Consider the following 27,341-nt stretch of genomic DNA (forward strand, 5'->3'; position numbering starts at 1 on the left):
ACCTTTGCACTGGGAGACGCAGTCAGAAAAGATATATTTTATTAAAACTCCTTCTTGCTCTGGCTCATTTTCTTCATTTTCGAAAAATGTTTAAAAAAAGAAAAAAAAATCCATATTAGCTCATTTAAGATCTTCAAGTTTTTTCTAAACAGGACAGGTGAGTGAAGTGAGGAAAACAGTACAAACATCCCAAGTTACAGCTTACAAGATGACAACCTGAGCCACACTGTCTGGTCGGAACATACAGAATAGAAACCTCTACGAACAACCAACTTGAGTGTCATCTCCTATGATCATATACAATATATGTTCATTCATTCCCACAAAGCTGAAGTGATGTATGTGAGATGTTACTTTGTAAGCAGAGTAAAAGAACCTGAAGATTTTCTTCAATAGTTCTATGCCCATATATGAAGAAATATATTTCCCCAAATGGCAATGTCCTCATTCTGTTCTAATTCAATAACTACGAATAGAAACTATGTGAAAAATATGAGTACTTTTTATTTTAATTAGTGTTTTAACTTGGTTTTCTTATTGACATATATTAAGTGTATTACATATTCCTGGAAAGACAAGTAATCTGATCTATTCTTACTGAACTGCATGCATATAATGCATGCAAGTTGTGTGTGTATATGTGTAAACAGAGAGAAATTAAAAAATACCTGCATGTCTTAGATAAGCAGTTGTTTAAACAAATCATTTGCCAATTTGAAGTTTAGATTTCATCATTAAAATACTGTCAATGTCATGAAAGTCATTTCAGGCAGTTTAAGTACGATGGACAGTCTTGTGTCCAGAGTTGTCTGGATTTTGCTTGTCAAAAATTACTTGGAATAAATCTTGATCTATCCATAGAGGCTTGAACAATGGCGTTCTAAGATAAATTATGGAACAACCTTCAATTCAACATATTTTAAAGGAGACTTGCTTGGTTTCTAGCAAACAGAGAGATTAGCCTGAAGCACGGCCACCACAAGCAAAGCATAAAGGCATTAATTTAACTTTAAACACTTGAATGGGGTTTTTGAGATTCCTAGTCAACCTGTTGCTCCTGTTCTACCATTCATTTTGAAGATACATTCTTTTTTTTCATGGATGATACTCAACACCACCTGTGACAGTATTTTAGCTCTACTACATGCAGATGTTAAACCTGCATAAGACACCTAGCAATATGCAGCCTGTGTTCCATGTCTCACAATTTGCAACTCACTTTTGTACTCCAACCACAACAGAGTTGTTTGATGAAACTAAAGTAAGCATACTTTAGCAGGAAAGAGCATTAATTAAAAGATGCATTGTAAAAAGTAAAAATTAAAAATCAAACCATGGACTCTAAGTGATACTGCCTGTAACTGTTAGGTTATCACTGATTTCTTATGCCAGCTAAAGCAAGAAAACTGGAAAACTGGGAATCCGTTGTTCATGGCAAATAGCACTCAACAGAGATCAAAATAACTATTCAACAGGAACCTAAAAAAGCTACCAGAAATGCCAATTTACACATTTTAGAAAGTATTTGGCATGGTACAAACTGTAGTTTAATATGAACGAAAACACCACCTGACATAAAAAAGGATAATTTTTCAGCATAAATTTTCATAGAACACATAAATTCCATAAACTTTTATTCATTAGGTAAAATAAATTTGAGATCAAGACATACAGACTGAAATTAATCTTGGTGACATACGTCAATTTAGCTTCTTCTTATAATAGGCAAATTATTCCTAACCAATACAGGTAATTATTTTCAGAATAATTATTTTCTGAATGAGTTGCTGCCATATGTTCTACAAATTCGGCTTCAGTACTCCTAAATGTTTCCTAAAAGATGATGGGACTCCTACAAATTATTTCTAGTCATGAAAAACAACCCTCCTATACAATCTCAAATATTTAAATCAGCAAGAACTAATTATGAAATGATGTTTCACAGAACTTTATGCCTGATCTACCATTAAGTATTTTCATCAAACATGATGGCTAATTTTACTGTGAGTAATAAAAAGCTCTTTCATGTAGTGTAATTTAAAATGACCACATTTTTCAGCAAATGAAACGACATGTTGTCAATGAAATTTAAGCAACCTCAGGAGTACCATAGAGGTTTGACTAAATAATGATCAGATGAAAAATTAGTTGGTTAAATCTTACCAAGGATGTCCACACATTAGAGTTAAGTCTGCACTGAAACACTGCATAAACATACACTTCTTTAGGGTTTTAAGTTTTTTTCTTTTTTTTTTTCTTTTTTTTTTTTTTTAACTGAGTGTTTTTCATTTGGAGATTATATCATGAACAGATGTAGGATAATGTTAATAGTCCCTTCTGGAAACATTAATCACAAAGTTTTACTTATTATTTGGTGTCAGCGTTTAAAAGTTAAAGCATTTCCAGAACTGTCACCATTGAAATATTCCTTTTGCTTAAAGCTAAATTACGAATCAGTAATTTATTTTACAGTCCCAGCATCTTTTTTAAGGCATATATAAGAAGGAAAATGGCAGGCAATGCCCTGTTCTCATGGCAACATTGCAGAGTGACAGTAGTAAGCCTGTTTGTACTTTAGGAAGAGGACTGAAAATGCAACTCTACCAAACTTTTAAAATGTTTGAGCAAATATAAGTCTCCACAAAAGAGATTTTGGTTGTCAGCATGATACTAACATGATGCTTTCAAAGGTGGATTTCCCATTCCCAGCTCACTGAGCAAACATTAACCAGAATCAAAATAAAAGCAGGCTAGGACCTTGTTACCAAAGAGACCTCAACCTCTCTTCCATATATATTCCCACGTGTAGAACATCGTGCAGGTGAAGCAGACTGCTACTACTTCAAAATACGTGTTAATGTATGTGCAGAAATGTCCCACTAACTGTATTCAAAACACCTAAGAAAGTAACCAAAACAAGTCCATATCCTTGTTGGTTACTTCCTGTAACTCAGCAACTCTGCATTCTTCTTCCAGTTCAAGATTTACTATGTATCACCCTGGACAGGTTCAGCAAAGAGCTTATAGGCACTTCTGTATTTGGGCTATTGAAAAAAAAATAAAAATATGCAAGCCTGTCCTTAAACTGTCAATGAAATGTAATCACACAGGGCAGCACAGTCTCAACATCTCCAAAATCATTCTCTGTTCACAGTTGATTAAGGTGAAAGTTACTAATTGCTCCACATGTGATTTACCTAAGGTTTTAAAGCAAGCAGATAAGAGAAAGACTATTCACCTCTTTAAACAGTGCTATATTTGTCAGCATTTAGAGGCCAAGAACTTTTCCTATAACATCCTCCATCACTACTTCTCTTTTAGAATATACAGGATGAACATCAAATAAACTCCTCCTGGAGATACCTGTCTCTCTCCACTGGCTCTAGAATTGAACCAGCTTCAACTATACGCCCCAAGTTTTCAGAGTGCTCAAGGAATGTGAAATGAATCCTAAAGTCCATTTAACTATTCTCGCATCTTTTGTTCTGAAATTTCAGCCTTAATCCTCTGCCCAACTCCACTAACTGGTCCTCTAGATCTTTGTTTGGCACCTCTGGAGAACAACAGCAAAGGGCTAAAGATGGAACTACTTTTGCTTTCATGTTTAGTAAAAGGGACCACATCTTGCAGTCTGTACAGAAAAGCATCTTAAGCCTGCTCCCTGGCAAACTGATTCTCTATTTAGTTTCCACAGTATAATTTTCAAAAACGTCCATGTGAAAATGCAAGCACGTGCACCAAGGATTATTTTGACACATGGTATCCATCATTTGGATTTACTAATTTTCCAAAATAAACTGTTTTGTCAGTTTCCCTGTGCATGTGAATTTTTGAGTAAAGGCAATGTGTAATGTTACAAGACACATACATGTGCTGACCTTTCACAAAACCAAAATTGTTAGTAAAGCTAGGGTGGTGGGAAGCATTCCATTTTCATTTTGGCCACAAGACTTAAACAACCAGATTTGAAAAGAGAAGCTGACCAGCACTAGCTTGTGGCCTAATTCTGGTACCTCACATGAGTGACCTAACTGAGGATGCAGCATTAACAAACGTTACTTACATGACAAAATGTTTATGTAAGTAGATCCTTTCAGAAAATTTATCTGCATATGACATGCACAAACCAGGCATGTAATAGTAACTAACTACAGCTTATTTCCAGATCTAATTCCAGAGGCTCTATGTTCCTTTAGTTTGGCACAGGTATTTCCGCAGCACATACTCACAGAGCCAAGTTTTGTGTATTCCTTCCTATTCCTATAATCACAGCTTAACCCCTGCTTTCATACAATATCCCCTATTACTTCCCATTCACAGGGTATTGAAACACATTCAGTTTATTGACAGACTGAATTCTTCCTTACTTGCCAAGTTTTTTTTTTATTTTTTTTTTATTATTTCCTGTTAAATACTACACTGCATTTGAAAGTATTTAGAAACCAAAATTCCAACCTTTATATATAACCACCCAGCAGCTATGGGACTCCACGAAACTTAACCATGCAAAGAGGAGTTACCAACACAAATCACTTAAAGCTGCAGCATGCTCCCCTACCAGGCCACAGGACAATGTAGATACAATTCCTCGCTTTGCTTGAGTCTCCCTTCTGGAAAGGTAAATACCACTGCATGCTTTTTCAAGAGAATGTGCATGAGATCAGTTTATATGCATTCTACTTTGACCAAACCATGGGTCACATTTTTACACAAAAGTTTTTTCAGCACTCATGCATGCCATCTTGTAAAATTTCCCTCTGTTCAAAAGAGGTTTTTAAGCTGCACATTCTGAATTGTAAATACACCGAGTTAAAACTAACTTTTCTTCAGTTCAGGCTGGTCTCCTAGGGGGAGGAAGCTTACCCAATCACATGCTCTATCCTTCTTTCCATCTGTCATTAAATTTTGAACCCATTCACTCATTTCAACTAAATGCAATGAAAGCAAAACAGCTATAACTCTGAGAACTGGTTTTATACAGCAAACCCTTAAGAAGCCAGTGTTGTTCGTTCTCCTTTCACTTCCAGCAAAGGCAGGAAAAAGCTTCAAAGAAGCAACAGCAGTCACCACCTTCGAAGCACCAGAGAACACCAAATCCTTTTCATCAGGTCTCTATTCCCTAGGTCAACCTTAACCTTCCATTCTTAGCTCAGATACAGCCCAGGTCCTGTCCTCCTAACTCCTCAAGACAGTGAAATCTAGTTTTGCCTGCAACACTGAAAAGCCTTTAACTGGCAGCGGGTAATATCCTGGGAATTCTCCATGAATTACATTAGCAGAGTAAAAATTTATGCTTTGTGGACTCTTATCTTCCACTTTCCTACAGCTGTGGTGTTCAGAACAGCCAATCACTATGAGGGTCTGAAAAACCCATCTTTTGTCTCAGCTTCTGGGTACCCAACTCTGGACAATAACATTGGAACTGTCAAGGATCATCATCAATTTAAGTTCACGTTTAGAAAGTACTTCTGAAAACACAGTTACAGACGAAATAGTAACACTCAGCAGCTTTTAACTAAGAACCTTTCACAGAGCTAAATGAAACCCTTACACAATCCCTATGGCGTGGCGTGGTCTGGAGCTGGCTGCACTCATCCTCTCTTAGGAACCACTGTGGCTGCACGACCTGTGCTGCGCACAGCCATTGCTACTGGAAATCTTCACTAATCCCACACCTTATTGCAGCTTCCAACTCCAATTCTTTTGGAAAATGCAAAGGAATACTTCTCCTCCCTGTGTCCCTCCCCTCCCTTCACACCCCCGCCCCGTATAAAAATCCAGATATTCCAAAAATCCAGACATAAAAAAAAAAAAGAAACTTTTCTTCCCCTTGAAGCACTACTCCTGCATTAAACAATATCAAGTAAAAGCACTTCTTTAAGGGGGAAAAAATCAGTTTACCTTCTTACAAGTATCTGTATATAGAAATAACGAAACGATCCTTAAACTGTATAATCAGCCTTTGTAGCAGAAGGAAGTTCATTCTGGAAGGACACAGAACTTCCCACCCACACAGCCCCAGAGTGTGCCCATCAAGGACACCTGACTTTGTACCTATTGTATTACATGACTCAGTAATGGGGGTTAGTGTTTTCAGTTTGCAGTTTCTGGCAGGATCCCCAAAGTAATTTTCAATTAAAAGGTTACATGCTGGTATTTGTCAAATGTGAAGACACACAGTGCCATAACAATATGAAATAGCTTCCTTACAATTAAATTAATTTCACTGGGTATTTAAGTAGGGGTTGCAAATATTATGCCTTTGGGTAACTTGAAGAAATACCTAACTGAAGTGCGATCATTTTCTGTCACTACTATCTCTCAAGTGGAATACAAGCCTGGCCTTCAAATCCTTTCAACTGAATGATTCAAATACATGGAGGTCCAACAAACATTGGAATATTTTGGTTGCCATTAATAGCCTGTTTTTTTTAACAACACGGCTAATTTAACAAAAAACATATTTTTTGTTTCCAGTGCTAGTCTGCTTTTCCCCCTCAAATACGTAAACTAGTCAGAAATGAAGAGTTAGTGATGCTTCCAGAAAATCACACAAAAAAATCAACAACTTTGACTAGAAAGAGGCAGTATATAAATTATCAACCCCCCCCCCAGGTTAACCTTCCTCTAATCAAACTGTTAAATAGTAGATTTCTTGTATAGGCTTGGGAAATAGAACACACCTGAAACAAGGAAAACAATAAAGGATAGATACCTTCTAGGAACTGAATGTTCACTCTTACCCCCAGCAAACTCAACAACAAAACTTTCAGAATCATATATGTCTGGGCCTCTAATTTTTGTATCTACTTTGATTAGGGAGCAAGAATTATGAAGATATATGAAAGTATATTTAGCCAGAAATTTGAAGCAGTCTGGGCCTGTGGCTAAGTCTCCAGCCTGATTCAGGGGATGAACTAATAAGACATTCGTAAGTTTTCCTGGTTCTAATACTCTTGCAAGCATTTAACTTCTACATGTTGCAGTTTCCTTAGGTGTAAAGGGACAATAATGATGCTTACCCTAACTTGAAATGTACTTAGACATTTACCAACAAAAACATTTCATAGTTAACTTTAATTAATTTTCAAATCTGCTAAGTAAAATAAGACTCTCAAATGCTGCTCCTGTTACGTTAGGAGGTCAATGCAAAGATCCTATGCCTGGATCATTGTTTAAAGTGTTGCAGGACTTAAAAAAATGTGTGTGATTAAAGCTTTGACCCAGCAAAGTCTTACAAATGAACTCAATGTAAGTGATGGGATTATCCTTGTATTTAAAATTAAGCGTATACGCAAATTATGTGTTTAAATGTAGAAGTTCAGCTTGGCTGCAAGAAACATACTGCAAACAGAAACAAAGCAAGAATAAATCTTAATTTTCCTGCACAGATGTAGGTGACAACCCCCCTCTCCCAGCTTCGTAACTTGTCCTCCATTCATCAGCTGGTGTGTTTATTTTTGCTGTATGTGATGTGACTAGCAGAACTTAAGCAACAAAAACTTTTTAATCAAGTGAAGATCTTTTGAAGAAAAAAGAGGACCTGCTCCACTTCTCAGAATGCAAGGTCAAGAGTTATGTACACACACATAGAGCCCAGTTTCATTTAGTTAAGTTTACAACTAAGAAAAGGAAACGTTTCTTCATATAATCTGTAAAATCCACTGCTACAAAGAGTTACTGAAATCAACAATGTTTTGGCAGTAACGTAAACAGAACTAGGTAAGCATATTACCATTAATAATCTATGTACTTATACAGATTATAACTCTCTATCAGATCACACAGTCCACATGAGTAAATCACAGAGAAGTTACTTCCATCTGATGCACAGCACTACTCTTACCCCCAGACAAAGCACTGCAGAAATATGTTTTCATGCACTCACCTACCATCAGAGCATCAAGGTTTTCAACTAGTAGATATATCAGCAGTTCTGTATTTCAGTACCTAGAACACAGAATCAGAAATTAGTCTCTTACTATCAGGAGTTGTCCCTCTAGCCTCCCATTGTAAGATCAGAGTGCAGTAAAGACTAACAATAACTTGGAGTGAAACACATACATTGCTATGGAGTAAGAGAGGTGGAAACCTAAGATTTTTGAAGGGTTAACTCAGCTCACCTCAATTTTATCAACTTCAGTGAAGGACATTATCTTATATGTATCGCAGAACAAATATGCAAGACTGTAAACAGTCCTACCTCTGCTAAACATTTCCCTTGAGACACGGCCTTCTCAAAGCTTCTGAGCTGTTTCTTTCTACTCCTAGGAAGTGCCCTGGGGAACCATGGGATATGTGGTTTTGACTTTAAAGTGCTAGCACTAGCACCACAGGTGGAAATGAGTTATTCCTACACTCCAGGGAATGAATAGCAAAATAGAGAGAAAAGAGGAACTACATATTTGTTCCCAATTTGTTATTTTCCTTGTATATTTCTCTTCATTCTTTCTCTAAAGAAGCCGAATATACTAATTTCTTTCCACTTTCCGGGCTTGGCTAGAGAAATACAGTCAGTTTACATGAAGCTGAGAAGATAAACAAGTCACGGGAGAAGGAAGGAATGAAACATACATCAGCAGAGGCGATGATACCTGAAATGTAAAGGAGACAGGGCAGTGAAGCTGCCTGCATGGCTTCATTGGTGCAAGGCACAGCTATAGACCAAACATTGCACTGTCTTTAAAACGATAAAGGAAACAAGTCAAAACTATAGGTAGCCTTTTCCATTCCGCCTCTGTTACTGCTTGTGTATGCCCAAGACTACTTTTTCTTTTTTTAAAGCAAAACCAAAAAATCACAGCTAGGTTTCTTTCCCTTTTCTAGTGGAACAGTAAGCTAGCTTTGTTCGTGGCCCTCACTACTCAGCCATAGTGCCTCTGCTTCCTTCCAGCCTCCAGGTTTCTTACAGGATGATAACCCCATGCTAGCCCTGGGCAGATGCTTCAGCACTTGCCTGGTGAGGGCACTCTGTACTTTACGGCGATCAATTTGGCAACCAGAGGTGGATTATAATGTCGGTCAAACAGAAAGTTATCTGCATGACTCACAGACTACCAGGAGGTTACCTGAAATCTAGGTTATATCTGAGCAATATATATACCTCAAATGTCTGTCATTCCATGGTAACTACTGTGTGTTCTCTTACACACTACTAACTCTTGTAAGTACGAGTTAACTTGGCCTTTTCTCTTCTACCTGTAACTGCATCTTGAAGTTCCCCTTATGGCAGAATGTTCTGGTTTGAGGTAAAACAGGACCAATTTTGTTCAGTAACTTTACTTTTTAGCTAGACCTCTTCTAACTACTGAAATTAACAGCATATTGTGCAGACACTGTGCTCTCAAAGGGGTAAGACCTATGTTTATAGCTGATGCCAAGCAATAAACAGGTACGCACAGAGGCTCTTGCTTATACTTATTGCTATAACCCCCAAGGCCAACCAACTTTGTTATTTGCCCCGTTGGAGGGTCGGAAGCGGAAAAGCATAGTGGGGTCCCACCTGCGGGGAGGACTGGACAGGACAGGTGACCCAAAACTGACCAACAGAGTATTCCATCCCATCTGCCTCATGCTCATTATAAAAGCTGAAGGATCAAAGGGTCAGCCCTCTTTCTTCAATGGCCTGTGTCAGAGGCGGACCCTGTCTGTTCATCTGCCTTCGATCCCAATCCTGAATCCAGATCCAGAATCCTGTTCCTGTCCATCACTCAGTCCAGTCTGGGACTTCCCCAGTGCCAGCCAGTGATGTGATTGTCATGCTGGGAGCTTGATATGATTTTGTATATATTTCATGATTTCTTTTTTATTTTATTATTAATATTTCATTAAAGTAGTTTAGTTCCTTCTAAACTCACAAGTCTCTCTCCTGCCTCTCTCTTTGAAGAGAGGTAGTGGGGAGCATCTGTCGTTCGCCCAGTGGCCGGTTCGGCCCAAACCACAACTCAGAACTGGAGCGGTGACAAAGGCAGCTAACAAAGCATACCTAATGAATTGTGGTCTCCCTTTCATTTGTACCTCCTGGTAACTTATTTTTGTACCCGCTTTTCCCTAAGCATGTGAAGTACACCACGGCTGCCACACTGAAGATAAAACTATGTTTCCTTATATTGTTTTTTAAGACCATTCCAAAATAAGAGAGAACACCTGTGTCAGGAGAAAAAGCTGGAGAAAGAAGGAAGCAAGTAAACATGAGAAAATGAGGGAAAGTGGAAAAATATGAACTGTTATAATCTGTAGACATCAGGAGTTTGGTTCTGATGAGATAGAGAGGGTGACAGTGGGAGAGCAAGAGAAGCTGAAGCTTAGAAAAGGAAGAGTAGTTTAGCAACAATATTTGACAAGACCAAAAATGAGATGGGGGGGGAAGACTCAAGTAAGGGTGTCTTTTGGACTTACTAAGGTAACTCTTCCAGAACACTATGGGTTATATTTAGAGTTTTTGTATTAAAATAGTTTTATTGGAATTAAGAGCAGAGTCAGCTTCTTAGCTCAGAAAGAAATTTCCATTCAGGAAATTCATAATCACAGCCTTCAGTACCAATCAAGAAGAGAAGACTGGATTGTTTTCATTTTTTTAAAATTGCACAGGAAGTACAGTACAAGGGCAGGGTGATTACTCCACATAGGTATAAACTATGGGGTGCATCAGCCCGAGCAGCACTACAGCCATGCTTTGTTCTAAATCATCAATAAAGAAGCCACAATTAATGATGAGGTCACATTCAAAGCTGCTAAATTTTTATAGCCTTTCCATGTCATAGGACTATTGCACTGGAAAAGGTTTTTTATGAGCTAGCCTGCAACTGCTTTAACAAGCTGTTCAAAATAATCTAGTTATTTCCATGTTTCATACAGATGGCTACAGCTTTCTCATTAAGATACAATCAACTTACATTAATTTAAAAATAAGTTGTAAAGTTATAGAGAGCTTTATCAAACTCTCACTCTATTTTCACATGTATAGATTTCATTCACCTATTTTTTCAAGTTCTGGTAGTTCAGTTCCATATCCAGTCAAACTTGATTCCTTCTGGGAAGCCTTAACAACTATATATTTAGCTCTCTGGGTTTATTTTGTCAACAGCTATACTACTTTTAATCCTTCTACTGCAATGTCCATTTTCTAGAGAATTGAAATTCAGTGAATTTATCATTATCTTTAACCACAAAAGGTAAGACACTATTAAGCCTGACAGAAAATGAAATATGGCCTTAGGGAAATCAGCAATGTCACATGTTAACTCAGCATCAGAAATTACAAGGGCTCTGATTCTTTGCATCTTGAAAAAGAAATAGTAGAATTATAGAACGTATAGAGAGAGCAGCTAAGTGATCAACTGTTTGCAGCAGTTGACCTACAGGGAGAGACCAAAAAGCCTAGGATTTATCAATCTGGAGAGAAGATCAAGGGGGAATACAATCAGGATTCCCAAAATGATGAAGGAAGTGTGAAAAATGAATGCAGAAATTTTATTCACAAAAATCCTGCAATTTTCGGGCTATTGGGAAACACTGAATGAATATATAATACAAAACATATAAAGTACAATGGGCAGTATACTTCCTGACCTTGCTGCCACAGGAAGTGGCAAGGACAGAGCGTACCAGCAGGTTCAGAAAGGCATTATACAAATTCACGGACAACAGAATCATAGAATAGTTTAGGTTGGAAGAGACCTTAAAGAACATCTAGTTCCAACCCCCCTGCCATGGACAGGGACACCTCCCACTAGAACAGGTCCATAGGTGGACAGTATACAATGATTACTGGTGGGCTGTATACACTGATATCCCTATACAACAGCTGCAGATGCTGGGGAGTCTCAGGAGAATGGACCACAGCAAGTGGCTAGGCTCAGGTGCACTCCCCATAGAGTATCTCCTGTTGCAATGGTTGGAGCCACAGAGCTCCTATGCAGTAAGGTGTTTCTTATGTTCTTATTTAGATGACCATAAGAAAACAGTCACTTTATTTAACTATTCACTAAGGAACTGTTAACTGACCTATATACCAAAAACTTCAAGATAGCTGCACACAGGTCAGATTATCTGTGAATATGGAGCCAAATTAGGATGCTAGAGGAGAGATGAGATGTGTGGAAATGCCAGAATGCATTAACCTGCATTGTATGTAGGTTAGGTATGCATAAATAAAAGAACGGTACTTCTGTATTTAATTTGGAAGATCTGATCAACGGTGTTACTCATGTTTATCTGCAGTACAGTGCACTCAGTGATTTCCCCCACTGCAGAAGTCAAACAAAATGAAAGCTTCACATGGAAAACTGTTACTGTGTCAAGCCAGTAGGCAAACTTGGAGATTGTGGATTCTACAAACTACTTTTTTTTGAGACATAATGTTGAGAAAAACATCACCATCCTTCCTGTGAGTAATGAGCATAGCAAATTCCTTGAACAAAAGCCCTTCTTTCAAGAGAAGTTCTAAAACCACAAGAAGCATAGAAATATATCTTAAGTAATGCATCTTAAATTTTTCGGGATATATTACAAACACAGCTGCGCAAATGTTAGCATATGAAAAAAAATTTAGTGAATTAGCACAGAAATCATCATTTAAAAGCCCCTTTGGTGTCATTTTTTGTTTCAGTCAGAACTTAAATTTCAATTGCAACTATTTCAGGGATATTTATTTTATGGTAATCCACTTTTCAAAAGTTTGAATCTACTTTACCTTCATTGAAAAAGATGTTTCTAAAATGAAACATCTGGCTAAAAGAAGAGGAGGAGTTTTGGCATTGTTGGGCTTTAAAAATCTTACATATATGAACCTATGGTGACATGGCACATCAAAAAGAGAAAAATTAAGGAGAAAAGCTGTCATGGGCTTAATCCTGCCAGCAGGACAATTGTTTTTCTTCTGAAATAGAAGTATTACAGCAGCTTTTAGAGGATTTCAAAAGTACAACTTATCTTGACCAAAGAACATAAAACACTGATTGATGTCTATATTTATGTCTACACAACATATTTATTTTCATACACTGCTGCATTCTATTGTTATGAATGGGAAATACTTACAAAAAATTCTTCTTTGAATACCATGTCATTCTGGTTAGACCATAAATATGTCGACAATTTTATCAACAAGATTTTGGCTGTAAGTTAAGACAGTCCGTTTCATTGAGAAGAAAGTTATTTTGGTTTCACGATACCTTCCTTCCTTGGGTGCTCAGAGATGGAAGCAGATAAGAAGGGACTTCAGCAAAGGTATTTTTGAGCAAGTTATAAACTCAAGTTAAACTCGGAATGTGAAATATTTTCTTCATTGAGAAGTAAAATTGCCTGTTGATCTAAATGCATTAAGTGGAGTAAGTACACCATTTGTACTCTTCATTGGTGAAAAATGAATTTTATAAAAAATAAATTACAACAGAGCACATGAAAATCTGGAAATTCATGAAATTTGGAATAAATGTTGGCACAGTGGAGCAGCTTCTAGCTCTGTACATTGATTTGCTAGTTTTTCAGAGGGGTAATTGACAGATGGCCTTTAGTGCAACTTTAATGCCTTCACTTCCAAAACCATGAAGATTTGGTAAATTTTGTGGCCTTCTAGAAAGGCTAGTTTTCCATACAGCATCAAAGTTTGATCTACTACAGTGATAATATCTTAAGGCATTACCAATTCTCAAGTTTAACCACTGAATCAAAAATAGTATCTCATGTAATTTCTACACACCCCTTAAAACACTGCCATCCAAACGCTAACCAAAGAGGAGTAACTTAGGATCAAGCAAGAAATTATGAGACTCCTCCGTAAGATTTTTGGGTCATGACATCAGCTTCATCCACAGAAAAGTGCACTGTAGTATTCCTCTAATAAATCGATACAGCTCTGTAATAAAACTAGTTCATTCTTCTTATTCTGTCCCACTATGCTTGCTCCAGAACCTGGCTCTTCTGTTAGAAATCTAAGCTGCAGCTCCAATTTTCTCAAGGCCAGTTTATATTGATTTGTTTGTGTTTAATTGTTGTCTTTTAAATAGCACTGTTTTTCAAGTATTTTCTCCCATGGACATATCTGTAAGTCACATCTCAGATTTCATTTTGCTAGGCTAAATAAACCATTGCCAATTTAGTTTCTTCTTACAGATAAGCTTATCATTCCCATGATCCTGGTAACTCTTCTGTGGATTTATTGCAGCTTGAGTTCCCCTTTTTTAAACAAGGAAAATTGGAGTTGTACATGGTATTCAAATACAGCTTTATCATGCCTTGTCAGGCACAAACACTTCCTTCTTTCAACTGGGAAGACTTGGTCAATCTCAAATTCCATTTGCCCTTTTGTGCCTGGAACATATTGTGGGCTACTAGCTATCCTGTGATCACCTGACATACTCAGGTCTGTCCCTTCCTCCATCGTTTCCAAACAATGAGCTTCCAGCTTATATCGAAAATTGTCAGTGATCCCAAAGTGCCTGCATGGATCCCAAAGGCCTGCATGGATCCCAAAGGCCTGCATGGATGAACAAGGAGTTCCTGGACATGACCAAAAGGAAAAAGGAGTCCTATAGGGAGTGGAAACAGGGGCGGGTAGCCTGGGAGGTATGCAGAGGAATCGTTCGAGCAGCCAGGGATCGGGTTAGACAAGCTAAAGCCCAGATAGAACTAAATCCGGCCAGGGACATTAAGACAAACAAAAAATCCTTCTGTAAGTATGTCAGCAAGAAAAGAAAGACTAGGGAAACTGGGCCCTCTGCAGAAGGAAACGCAAGAACTGGTTACCTGGGACAGAGACAGAGCTGAGGTACTCAATGACTTTTTTGCCTCAGTCTTCACTGGCAAGGACTGCAGCCACACTGCCCACGACACAGAATGCAAAGACAAGGATTGGGAAAATGGAAAACTGCCCACTGTAGGTGAAGATCAAGTGTGAGGAATCTGAAGGTGCACAAGTCCATGGGACCTGATGAGATACATCTGCGGGTCCTGAGGGAACTGGCAGATGAGGTCGCTAAGCCACTAGCCATCATATTTGAAAAGTCATGGAGGTCTGGCGAGGTTCCTGCCTACCGGAAAAGGGGAAACATAACCCCTGTTTTCAAAAAGGGAAAGAAGGAAGACCCAGGGAACTACAGGCCAGTCAGTCTCACCTCTGTACCTGGCAAGATCATGGAGCAGATCCTCCCGGAAACTCTCACCAAGGGCAAGTCATGCCTGAAAAATTTGGTGGCCTTCTACGAAGGGGTTACAGCAGCAGTGGACAAGGGAAGACCAACTGATGTCATCTACTTGGACTTGTGCAAAGCATTTGACACTGTCCTACATGGTATCCTGGTCTCTAATTTGAAGAGACATGGATTCGACAAATGGACCACTCAGTGGATAAAGAACTGGCTGGACGGTCGCACTCAAAGAGTTGCGGTCAACAGCTCAATGTCCAAGTGGAGAGCAGTGACAAGTGGCATTCCTCAGGAGTTGCTACTGGGGTCTGTACTGTTCAACATCTTTGTCAGCAACATGGACAATGGGGTCAAGTGCACCCTCAGCAAGTTTGCCAATGATACCAAGTTGTTTGGAGAAGTAGACACGCTAGAGGGGAGGGATGCCATCCAGAGGGACCTGGACAGGCTGGAGAGGTGGGCCCAAGCCAACCTCATGCAGTTCAACAAGGCCAAGTGCAAGGTCCTACATCTGGGTCGGGGCAATCCCAAGCACAAATACAGGCTCAGCAGGGAATGGCTGGAGAGCAGCCCTGAGGACAAGGACCTGGGTGTGCTGACTGACGAGAAGCTCAACGTGAGCCAGCAATGGGCGATCACAGCCCAGAAGGCCAACTGTATCCTGGGCTGCACCAGAAGTGTGGCCAGCAGGTCAAAGGAGGTGATTCTGCCCCTCCACTCCACTCTCGTGAGACCCCACCTGGAGCACTGCATCCAGCTCTGGAGTCCCCAACAGAAGAAGGATATGGACCTGCTGGAACGTGTCCAGAGGAGGGCCACGAGGATGACGCGAGGGCTAGAGCACCTCTCCTATGAGGAGAGACTGAAAGAGTTGGGGCTGTTCAGCCTGGAGAAGAGAAGGCTCCAGGGAGATCTTATTGCGGCCTTCCAGTACCTAAAGGGGGCCTATAGGAGAGCTGGGGAAGGACTTTTTACTAGGACATGTAGTGATAGGATGAGGGGGAATGGCTTTAAACTGGAAGAGGGCAGGTTCAGATTAAACATTAGGAAGAAGTTTTTCACTTTGAGGGTGGTGAGGCACTGGAACGGGTTGCCCAGAGAGGCTGTTGAAGCCCCATCCCTGGAAGTGTTCGAGGCCAGGCTGGACGTGGCCTTGAGCAACCTGGTCTGGTGAGAGGTGTCCCTGCCTATGGCAGGGGGGTTGGAACTCGATGATCTTCAAGGTCCTTTCCAACCTAAACTATTCTATGATTCTATGACCTTGCACTTCATCCCATTAACTTTCAGCCTGTTCCTATTACTCCATACCTGGAGGTCATCCATTTCTTCTTTTAAGATATTCCTGCCCTTTCTGCATTAGAAATGGGTCTGAACTGTATATCATCATCAAATTTCCTCAACGTTCTCTGTCTTTTTATGCCGAAGTCATTAATAAATTTATAAAACACATCCAGTCCCCTGGCTGATCACCAAGGTACTTTATTTGTAACCTCCCTTCTCACCCAGTACTTCCCCTCTCAACAGAACCCACTCTCCTCTCTCCTTGAGGCAGTTCCTTACCCACAGCACCTGTACAAACAAGTTATTGTTTTAAATACCTTTTAATGGGCTATGATCTAACTTGGGCAAGCACATCTCACGTTTTGTCACTTTTTTTTTTTTAATCTCCATCTTTAATTATACTTTGTCTTTAACACTTCTTCTCAAGCTTTGAAAGCACATTATATCCACTACTGGAAGGAGTATGGAGTGGCATACAGATTCAGATCCTGAATTGTATCTACTCTTGAAGAATCTTTTTCAATATTTTTTTCCCTCATTACTTTTCTGCCAATGGATTGGAGGACAGAGTGTATTGCCCTGAGATTGTTTGGTACTTTCTAATTCTAGATCATTTGTTTGATTAAGATCTTTACTAGAAAGAGACAACAGATATGAAAAAGCTTCTACACAGCGGGAAACAAAATAAAATAACATTTTAGTTGAAAAGAGATAACTTTAAGGAAATATGGCTGAACAGGGAATGACTAGTCATTATTTTCACAATAAAAGAATAAAGTAGGAGTACCACGTAAGATGACGTAAAACAAACAAAAGAAAGAATTTGTTGCCATAGGATATGTGGAAGTCAAAAGTAAGAATTGTCTTATGACAGGGATTTGATCAGTTCATGAAAGACAGATGTCTATTAAACACAATAACCCAGCACAAGATATTCTTAAGCTGCCAATTTTGCAAATTTGAAAGGGTCTATACCTGACCTTATAAGAAATGGCTACTGTTGGTACTTCACTAAATGAATATATGGTCTGATATTATTATTTTCCCTGTAAAACATGATTGGGTGTAACAGCTAAGTCATTTAATGATCTCCAGTTATACCATCCATGCTGTTGAACAGAACTCAGGCCCCTGTGGGAGCTAGTCCTTGGAAAATAGACCGTGTGTATAGCAAATTGTGAAGAACGCCTTAACCTTGAGACTAGATAACAGGAAAGTTGGCAGAAAGAGTAAAACAAGAACAGGTGTCAGCAAGAAAAATAACGCTTGAGCAAGATTAAACAATATGCTAATGTTAACCAATCATGGGTGAAATAACCCTGCGTGCTCGCCGCATGCACAAAGCGAGACAGCCAATCAAACAATGCGTGATCGCGTGTACAAGATATGAATGACTATATATGTAACCCGAGTGTTAGCAATAGATGGAGCTTAGCGGAGATTAATGCTAACATACATCGTATCGGTGTGCTTGCTCCCCTCTACCTGGCCGCAACAGGCCCCTTCATCAATAAATAGGAAATATCCCTTAGAAATTTATGGAACCTATTTCTGTATTCTATTCATCCACCCAACAAAATTCCAGAAGACTGTATAATCCTATTTTATCATGCTTCTCAACGATTTATTCAGCTCTCTGCTGAAGTGAACTTGGTCCCACGTCCCTCTTACACAGCACAGAAAGTATTTCTTCCCTTTAACTTTTACATTATTTTAAATTGTGTAATAACGAAACATAAGCTACTAGTCATGTATTGAAAATCATGAAGATCAATTTTACAGGAAACCTTAGCGCTTTGATGCACATAAATGAAGCAACTCATGTCCAATACAGGTATACTGTCAAATAGAGTTTGTAAGATCCAACACACTCTAGAGAATTCAAACTCAGCCAAAAATATGTTTCCTGCTGAAGCATAAGACAAAGTCACAGCCCCCAGGAGGAGGCTGTGGGTGGAAGAGAGGTGGGGGCTGAATCATTTTTCTCCCAAAATCAAGGAATTGTTTTGGCTGCTTCTTTGCTGAGGTCATTTTGTGTCTGCATAGATAATAATAAATAAATACATTGTAATCACTGTGGATTTATGAGGCAACTGAAGATATTTGAGGTCTTGAAGAAAGAAAGGCTGGGAAAATAAGCTGACAATTTTTTGATGTGTCACATGCCCAACTAAAACAAGCTTAAATATAATTTCCCTTATTCATCTATACTTAAAAAAAAATAAAAATAAAAAAACACACCACACACAACCAGCCACAGCTGGCATTAAACCCATAGTGTGTGGGAAGCTATATTATGTGCCCACTTTGCAGACTTCAGAAGGAGCAATCGCAGGCTGGTTACAACACTGACGGAGCAAATCCTACTCCAAATGATTCTCACACACCCTTGGCAACCAGTTCTCTTCCTGCTTATTTTTCTGTCTTAAATTAATGCTCCAAGTCTTACACCACTAGCTACACCCTGCTGATTCTTTGTCATACTTATGAACACAATACAATCATTAGAGGGTTTCTCCAGATGAGCCATCACAGAAATAAACCTCACATTTTATTTTATTTTGTTTTTCCTGAAAGGAAAAGTTCGTGATGTGGCATCTTAATTTGGTTATCAATTGACTGGTGTAGAAAGCTGTCTCCACCTCTAAGATCTCAGCTGCTTCCTCTACAGATGTTAAATTTTTTGGAGCTTCTATAGGAAAAGGCCAAGGTTCAAAATATTAGGAAATAATACCATGGTATTTCCTGAAGTGGACCTTATAAGGTCAATTTTCCCTGGCATGTCACCTTATGAAGACTGCGATTTACTGAAGTGACTTTTGAACTCTCATTAAAATAAGTGCTGTTTTTTCCTTAGTAATGCCTTTCCCACCACAAGAATAGTTACTGAAAGCTAGTAATAGAGCTATTTCAGTCCTAAGTTCCCACTCACCTACAGCTTTGGCATATATAAGGACATAGAGACCTGCTTTGGGATCCCTACCAACATGCTACACGAGGGTAGATTTAGATTAGATATCAGGAAGAAATTTTTAACTATGAGGGTGGTGAGGCAGTGGCCCAGGTTGCCCAGAGAAGCTGTGGCTGCCCCATCCCTGGAGGTGTTCAAGGCCAGGCTGGATGGGGCTTGGAGCAACCTCGTCTAGTAGGAGGTGTCCCAGCCCATGGCAGGGGTGTTGGAACTACATGATCTTCAAGGCCCCTTCCAACCTAAACCATTCTATGATTCAAATACATACCTCAAGCTTCACACCATTTTATTGCTTTTTGCCATTTAGTCTGTAAATTTATTTAGGTAGATTTACTTAAATGAAAAGGATACAGTATGTTTCTTTTCCATTTTTAAGTTGTCCAAAGGACTCTAGATCTTGTTCTTGTGTCTAAGCCTTGCAGAGATAAGAGACGAGGAAAGGAGACAGAAGGAACCCCAGCCATTTCAGTTATGAATGCACAGCTTTTAAGTGGTCAATGAATTGAATTTGCCCTGCCCCCAAACATAAACTACTGAAAACAGCCAGATCTTTTACATATAGTGAAAATAAAGTTTTGGCTGACTTAGCAGGAAGAATGCAATAAATGAAGTGAACAGGATAAAAACTTTTGTAACAATATTGGCAGCCTTATAACACTCCACATTCAAAGCTGACAAAAAGATATTCTTAAGGAAAAAAACATTCTTATATCTTCCCTAGGGATGGTGGCACATCTCTAAGGATATCCATGAACAAGGCCCACAAATTAATGCCTATTGCTTGCTGAACATGGCATTTCTCTGTTGCTAATGTTATAACTAGATGTGCCAGTTTACTTAACAGTTTACTTTAAACTATCTTAGTAACATGACTGAATACTAATTATCACAACTACTACTTGAGGCCCACACCAGGAATGGGAGTGAGGATGTGGACCTTAGTGCCTAAAGATGAAACAAGACCAGGACTCCTTCCTCTAAGTATTGCCAAAGCCTGTGTGCAATGAAGCAGTTTAAGACGACAACAAAGACAAAGGGAGGGGACGGCACATACAAACAGGCAGAATGAGCAACATGAGACCACTTACAGTCTTGTTGGTTCTACATTTATGTATTAAATTTTCTTGGGAAAGATAGTATGTCACTACCAGGAGCCTAGCTAGCTGCAGTGAAAATGGGTTGCCTTTAATTTCCCATTTTTGCTAAACACAAGACCCAGAGCACTACAAATGCTTATTTGCCCACCTATGAGATTTTGCAAGGTTTTAAGAGCCAGGAACAATATATTGCACAACATGGGTTATGCTATGAAGTTCCAGCTTCCCTAAAGTCCACAGCAAAATTCCCATTGACTCAAGCAGAGCCAGGACTTCCTATCAGTTCCCAAGAGGTCAGCTGTGCTGAGAATTGTGAGCTGTGCTCATTGCAAAGAGAGAGTATCACCAACCCTTCAGCTTGCACTCACTCTTCTTGTGATCGTTTTTGCATGTGGTGGTTTTAGCTTTGCATGCTGTACAGATCAAGAAGCCAGCACAGCATTCTGGGTTTATTTTATTTATTTTATGCAATAACGAGGCACGCTTAGTTTCTGTTTTCCAAGGAAAAGTGCTGCAGGGATGGAAATTAGATAAAAGCTCATAATTCATCTGGCTTCCCACCCCCCACCCCACCTAGCTCTCTTTGTTGCAGCTACCTATTTGTTGCAGCTCAGTTACAAAAAACTTTTCCCTGCTCCAAATAAGCTTTAAACCTTGTTTCTTCACATTCAGTTACACATTATCAACAGAGCTTAAACTGTTGTTGCTTTACTGATCCATGTATGGAATCTGAAGACAAATCTAGATTTGGATGAATTGCTGTCCCCGTAAGGACAGTGTATGACCATGGAAAGACATCACAGTTCTTTGGCAGTACTGCTCCTGACAGCTACCACCATCAGACACCCTGGCTTCCAAAGCCACATAGCAAAGAGGAGGAGACTAAGATGATCTGCGTAAATAGATAGAGCCTGAGCTGTAGGAAGTTTTGCAAGTTTGGTTTGCACAAGTTTTTGTGAGTTTTTCCTTTGATTTTTCCATATACGTGTTTTAGCATCCCCTGAATTTCCCTTTAAGTTTCAGGTTTGAACAAGAACGTTAAAAGCTCAAACTGAAATTCACTTGAAACCATCAGGTTTCATTTGCAAAACCGTAAGCGGGCTTCAAGTCGTTTGAAAGGTGCAAATTAAGGAATTTAAATGAAACTTAGAACAGGCAGTTTTATATCGAAACACAGAGCAAAACTTGAAAGTAGACAAGTTTTGTGTGGTTCTGTAAGAAACATTTCTTGCAGCAGTTCTCCTGGGCTTACTCTTGGTGTATGTGGAGAAATGTGCTCTCTGCACTCGCCTAAGATGTTGCAATACTCTAATATGCCAGATTATTTTTTCTTTAAACCTCTGCTAAATATCTCTCCTCCTTACGCTCTCTGGAGAAGAACCAGCACCAAGACCTTTGGGCAATGAACTTTTATAATTCCCCAGAAATCTCCTCCCCTATTTTAGGACCTAAGGGGTTCCTTGCTTATGGTTATGCACTATCTGTCATTATCTACAAAGACTAAAATGCCAAGGATGGCCTTCAGCTGTCAGCTCTGCCCCTCTGAACAGGGTGTTACAGGATGTCTCAGTCAGCGTTAGCAGTCACAGGAGAGGGGAGATTTTTTCATTCAGAGCAGGGAATAGCCTCCACAGCTGCAGAACACAGGAGGCCCAGGGAACTTCCTAAGGCCAGCAGCTGTGGAAGCAAATTTTGGCTGGATTGGTCCATTATTGTTGATGTACATAAGGCCTGAAAATCAGTTTCAGGAAATAGTGCACATGCAGAAAGACTCATGGTCTTATTTTTCATATTTAGATGTGCAACCGTGTAACAGTTAAACCTTGTTTTGATGTTATGCTCAATATTGTTTAATAGAAACTTATGACAGCTCTTCCAGTGAAGTTATATTTAAAGGAAAACTCAGACCTGCCACCACGTTCCTTTTCAACTAAACCAGTCCACCAGTGCAGCAATCATGACTTGAAAAAGTTGCCACAAGCAAAGTTAAACTAAGTTAGACATCTCTTCTTTCATACTGTAGTACATATGAAGTTGGGAACATTCAATTTTTACTCTTACTGTGACTTAAGCACCAACTACTTACCATCCTAAATTACCCAACAGTGTAGCAGTATGACCAATCTCATTGCAAAAGTTCATCTTTCAGAAGCTTCCTAGGAGTCCTACATGAAGACAATGAAATCTAATGTAGTGTTCAGCACTACACATTTTTAGTAATTCTGGCTCTATTATGCCCAACCCTGAAGATGGGGAGATTTCCTATTCCTCTGCCACCAAATTCTGAATTGCTTAAGTTTTCTTGTAAACTCTGGACTAACTCATATTACTTTTCCACCTTGATTTCAACTGTTGTAACTCTTGCCTAACTTCACACAGATGTGTGTTTAGCTCATGACCTTCTGATACTCTCAGATATAAATTCAGAATATTATTAGCAATATGTGTAACCCCAAAAAGGGCTAGGAAGACATTTTCTCCAACACATTCAGGCAGAAACTAGGCATGATCTTTCCATTTCCCTCCAGTTTCAGTTTGAGGTGAAGCGGCAAAGACCGCCCCTCCAAATCTAATGTTCTGCAAAGCAGCAGCAGATTCGGCATTCCTTACTTCATACCCTGCAAAGCAAGCCAAAACCTAAGAAACAGACTTGCTCAACAGCTGAACAACAGAGGCAGAAACAGACCCATTCTGCAAGGAAAACCAAAGAAGGAGTCAGAGAGAGCGCCAAACCCACCAGCTTCCTCCTGCTGGCTATGCAAGTAAGAAAGGAGCCCAGAACAACGGAGGCAGCAGAACAGGATCACACTGCGGTCATTTGGTTTAGTTCCCAAATGGCTGCTAACAGATGCCTCTAAGTAAAATTTGCTCCGCATTGCTGCTGCCTCATCACCCTGGAGCCACATACCCCATGCTCAGTTTGGCAAACTGCTTCTTGTCTGCTTCATCTACCCAGGCTGAGACCCAGACATTGATGGCCCCATGTGGGGGGCCCAAACTCCACTGGCTCCCCCGTGTTTTGGACCCGTCCCTAGAGCTGGTAATAATCCTTTGGCAGCGCTTGCCTTGCAGAGAGGATCTCGCAGCCCACCCCTGTGGGTTTATGAGAAAAGCGCAGCTGAGAAAAGGATTGATATAGAATGGGTCAACTGACAAGCAGGAAAGGATCAAAGACCACTTGAAAGCATATGAACAGAGGATAGTGAGGGAGGAGAGGACGTCAAAGGACAGGCCACCAAAATGGACAGATCATGGGAAGGGACAGAGAATTTAGGGAACAAGAACATAAAGGGAACACTATGACATGTTGGCTCCCAACCTACGACTTGAAGGCAACACATTGTAATGTTGTTTGTGACACAAGAAACGACAACATTCTGAGCAGGACATGGAAAACAAAGTATGATGTTGCCAGCAGCAGGATACTTGCTCAATGTTGTCAATAAGCCAACACAGGTTGGGGAGCACAGCACTTTGTCTCCCTTAACTAGAAGTTAAAATTACTCCACCTGATTACCCTCCGATTTTTGATTATTTTTTTTTGTGGCTGCATCTCTAGTTAGAAGAATTTGGCTCTGGAGCTGGCCAGCTCTAGCTGGCTACAGCATATGTAGGCACACTCTGCAGCCAAGACAAAACGGTCACAGCCCATTTCCCTACATAGAAGTGAAGACCACACAAAATGTCCCCAGCACTGCCTGTGGCTGAACAGGACTCTAATTCTTAGTGCTGCTTATTTTGGTGCTCTTGCCAATGACATGGTGACAGGCATGTGGAGAGATGCTAAGGACTGCTTTCTGGGCTGATCCTGTTTCTGAGCATATGATCTGTGTAAATCTGCCACACTTCACAAGTACCCAGTATATCACAAAAACTTAAAGATTCCTGCTTGAGATCAGATGAAGGAAAAGACCCTCCTGTGAGAATCATGAGATAATGAAATTTCTTAATTTCTAACCAAATAAACACTGGAATGTTTATTCTCTGGTCCCCATTTCACATACGTGATGATTTTGAAATATTTCTGTTTATTTTATAATATGCAGCAAAACAAATGTTCCTTACACACAGAAATAACCAGCTCTTTTTCTCCCTGCCATATACACACACACAAAATTCTAGTAAGAAACTTCCTTCCACATCCTTCCTTTGTGGTTGTGAACTCCTCTGGCGCTGACACAACTCCCAGCAGAGGCAACAGAACACTTGCCATTGCTTTCAGTCAGAATATGGTTCTGCCCCTTTCTTGTAGCAGGCAGAGAGTTAATCGAACAGAGTCAAAGATGTATTGTAGGAGACAGGAGTAAATCAAATTATATGAAAACATTCCCACGGTTTTGATTTACTTCATAGAAAGAAGCAAAATATTAGACATCTTATATTACTTCATGTTTGCCTGGAGGGCAAACGTGAGGTAAATGTTCAGAAAATTCTAAAAATGTAGCAATAAGCCCCTTCTACTAAGTTCTGTATAAGTTCTGCATTACCGAGAATACAATATTATTCTAAGCTGCTGAAGAGCAGTCTCTAATCCTGTCTCAGAGGCCAATAGATTCCACTGGTTTAGATGGGCTATTCCTTTGCAAAACTGAAATTGGAAAACTAATTAAAATGTTAAGCAGAAGGACCCTCGAAGCGGTAAACTGGGCAAGTTTGTAGTGTTGCTGACATCTACTGACAGAGACCGAAATTGCACATCCTAGGAAAGGGATGAGCGGAGACTTGGCCCTTGCTGTTTGCCATTTTAGTTTTCAGCCACATTTTATGCATGCTTGCATATTTATTTATTAGTTATCTTGTATCATTTTTCACTTGCTTCATTTAAGGTCAGTGATTCAATAGAGACGTTATAGGGAAAGTTTAAGAGGATATATAAGGGACATTCAGGAGATGGCTGTATCCCTTCTATAAGTGCTGCAGACTTGCTCTTATGGTTCCAAAAGTCTGAATGCCCAGTTTGACACACAGCATCAGGTATATCAGGATACACGCCTAGTTCATACTGACTGCGCATAAAGCCCTCAAATTGTGTTAGCTGATGCCAAAATCCACACAGTCCAAAATACCAGATTTAGGAAACTAAAACTTGTGCAGCATGGCACAAGTGATACTAAAAATTTACATATAATTTGTTTCCTATAGGAAATGTATAATTTAGCTAAACTATGGCAGGAATAAAAATACCACTACTAAGAGAATGGTACTTAACAATTCAGAGATACTTTCTGATCTGCATGTCTGCTGTCATGATGACATGGGGCAACTACACTATTCAGACAGTTCAAGAAAAAAATTTGCTGGTATCCCATGCATTATAAAGCATATTCTTTCCCCATGCTAAACAGAGAATCCATAGCCATCCTTATAGCCACAGAACAATAACCATTATTACAGATCTCATGTCTAGGGATTTCATGCTAAAGTTAACAAGAAAGGTCTGTGTATCTGAGTTTGGGTAATAGCAAAACTCATTGCCGGGAGGGGGGGATGATGAACATAGGAAATTCTCATAGAGTTGGAATGAGTCAGGGAGATAATGATTGTGAGTGGATTTGTGTTTTTCTACTACTGCACGAATTTCTCATTGCTGAAGTTACACTGAAATTATAGGATTATAAATAAAAACTATTTTGGCCAGTAAATATTTGTAACATAGGGCAACACTATCAATAAAGCAACTTAAGTAATTTTCTTTTTGTAATAAGAGAAACATCCACAGTCATAATTAAATATCACATTACAAGATTTGATCTGTGATGAAGTTGTTATGAAATGCCCCCTCTTACCTTGACAGGGACAGGATTTCAATGTCTGCATGGCCTTTTCACATTTGTTTCTGCAGATTCTGAAATGGATATAAACGTACAAAAAACTTTTGGCTCTCGTGTCTGATGTATAAAATATCCCCAGTAGTCATTCTTGGTCACACAGGGCTAAACCTCAGCTTTTCTACGTGAGCAGGTCCAATGGATAAAGCTGCTACACGCTCACCTCCCACTTAAGTTTTGCATTGAGCATCATACATAGACTAGAAACTGCAGTGCAGTGTTGAAAGCCCTCTCCCAATTGTACTCTAACTTAAGGTACTTCACTCCCATCTATGCTCCAGCCTTGAAGTTTGCTTTGTACCTAAAGCTTGGCTTCTACATGCATTCTGACACGCCACAATCTTGGCAGGGCTATATAACTTTGCACTTACTTCTCACACCAGGGTCCATCAGGAATCATGCAGTCATCAACTTGTGTGTGATCCAGTATACATTCTCATTGCTCACACTGGCCTCCTCAGAAAAAGTAGTTGCAGCCTCGTCTTTCTTTCTGGAGTACGAAAAGGTGGGTTATATAGATTGTCCACCACAATAATCCTTCCAAGAATGACTGGAACCTAACCTTTCCCTTCTATGTGTCAGATAGGTTAGAAACGCAGGCCATGTTCTCCCTCTCCCCAAGGCTTGCTAATCTGGACAACAGCTTCACCAGAAGAGATAAGCTTACACCAATACAGAATAGTTTGCAGGCCTGTTGCTAATGAATTCTTCAGAGCCATACAAGAATTAGACTTTAAAGGAAGAGGCTCCCTGCAATAAAGGGATTTAATTCTAGCTGAATTCAACACTCACCTAATCATTGGACGGAGTGATTTCATAGACATGACAGTCACCTAACTTCTGAAAAGAAATACCCAGGAACCTTTTCTCCTGTCAGGAACAAGACTGCAAATCCAGAGTACCTTGAGGTACTTCCTTACTGGTCCTCTTTTTACTTTCTGATGAGATCTGGACTTCGCACAGCTCTTTCAGAAGGGACTTCTCACATGTTGTATAAGAATCCCTGGCACTTAACTCA

At 39.6% G+C, this 27,341-nt stretch overlaps 1 long non-coding RNA gene across 1 annotated transcript in view; it reads right to left on the reverse strand.

The window, feature by feature from the left end:
- The window catches only part of LOC309676103, a 112,693-nt gene extending 85,921 nt beyond the window's left edge, over positions 1–26,772 (reverse strand). The window contains exons 1-3 of the long non-coding RNA XR_014269565.1: positions 26,695–26,772; positions 26,282–26,340; positions 7,889–7,950 (exon numbers count right to left, since the gene is read on the reverse strand). This is a non-coding gene — a long non-coding RNA (uncharacterized lncRNA). The remainder of the gene's footprint in view (positions 1–7,888; positions 7,951–26,281; positions 26,341–26,694) is intronic.
- Between the last annotated feature and the right edge of the window lie 569 nt (positions 26,773–27,341).

This window comes from Vanellus vanellus (assembly GCF_965231255.1).
Source record: "Vanellus vanellus genome assembly, chromosome: 11".
NCBI lineage: Eukaryota > Metazoa > Chordata > Aves > Charadriiformes > Charadriidae > Vanellus > Vanellus vanellus.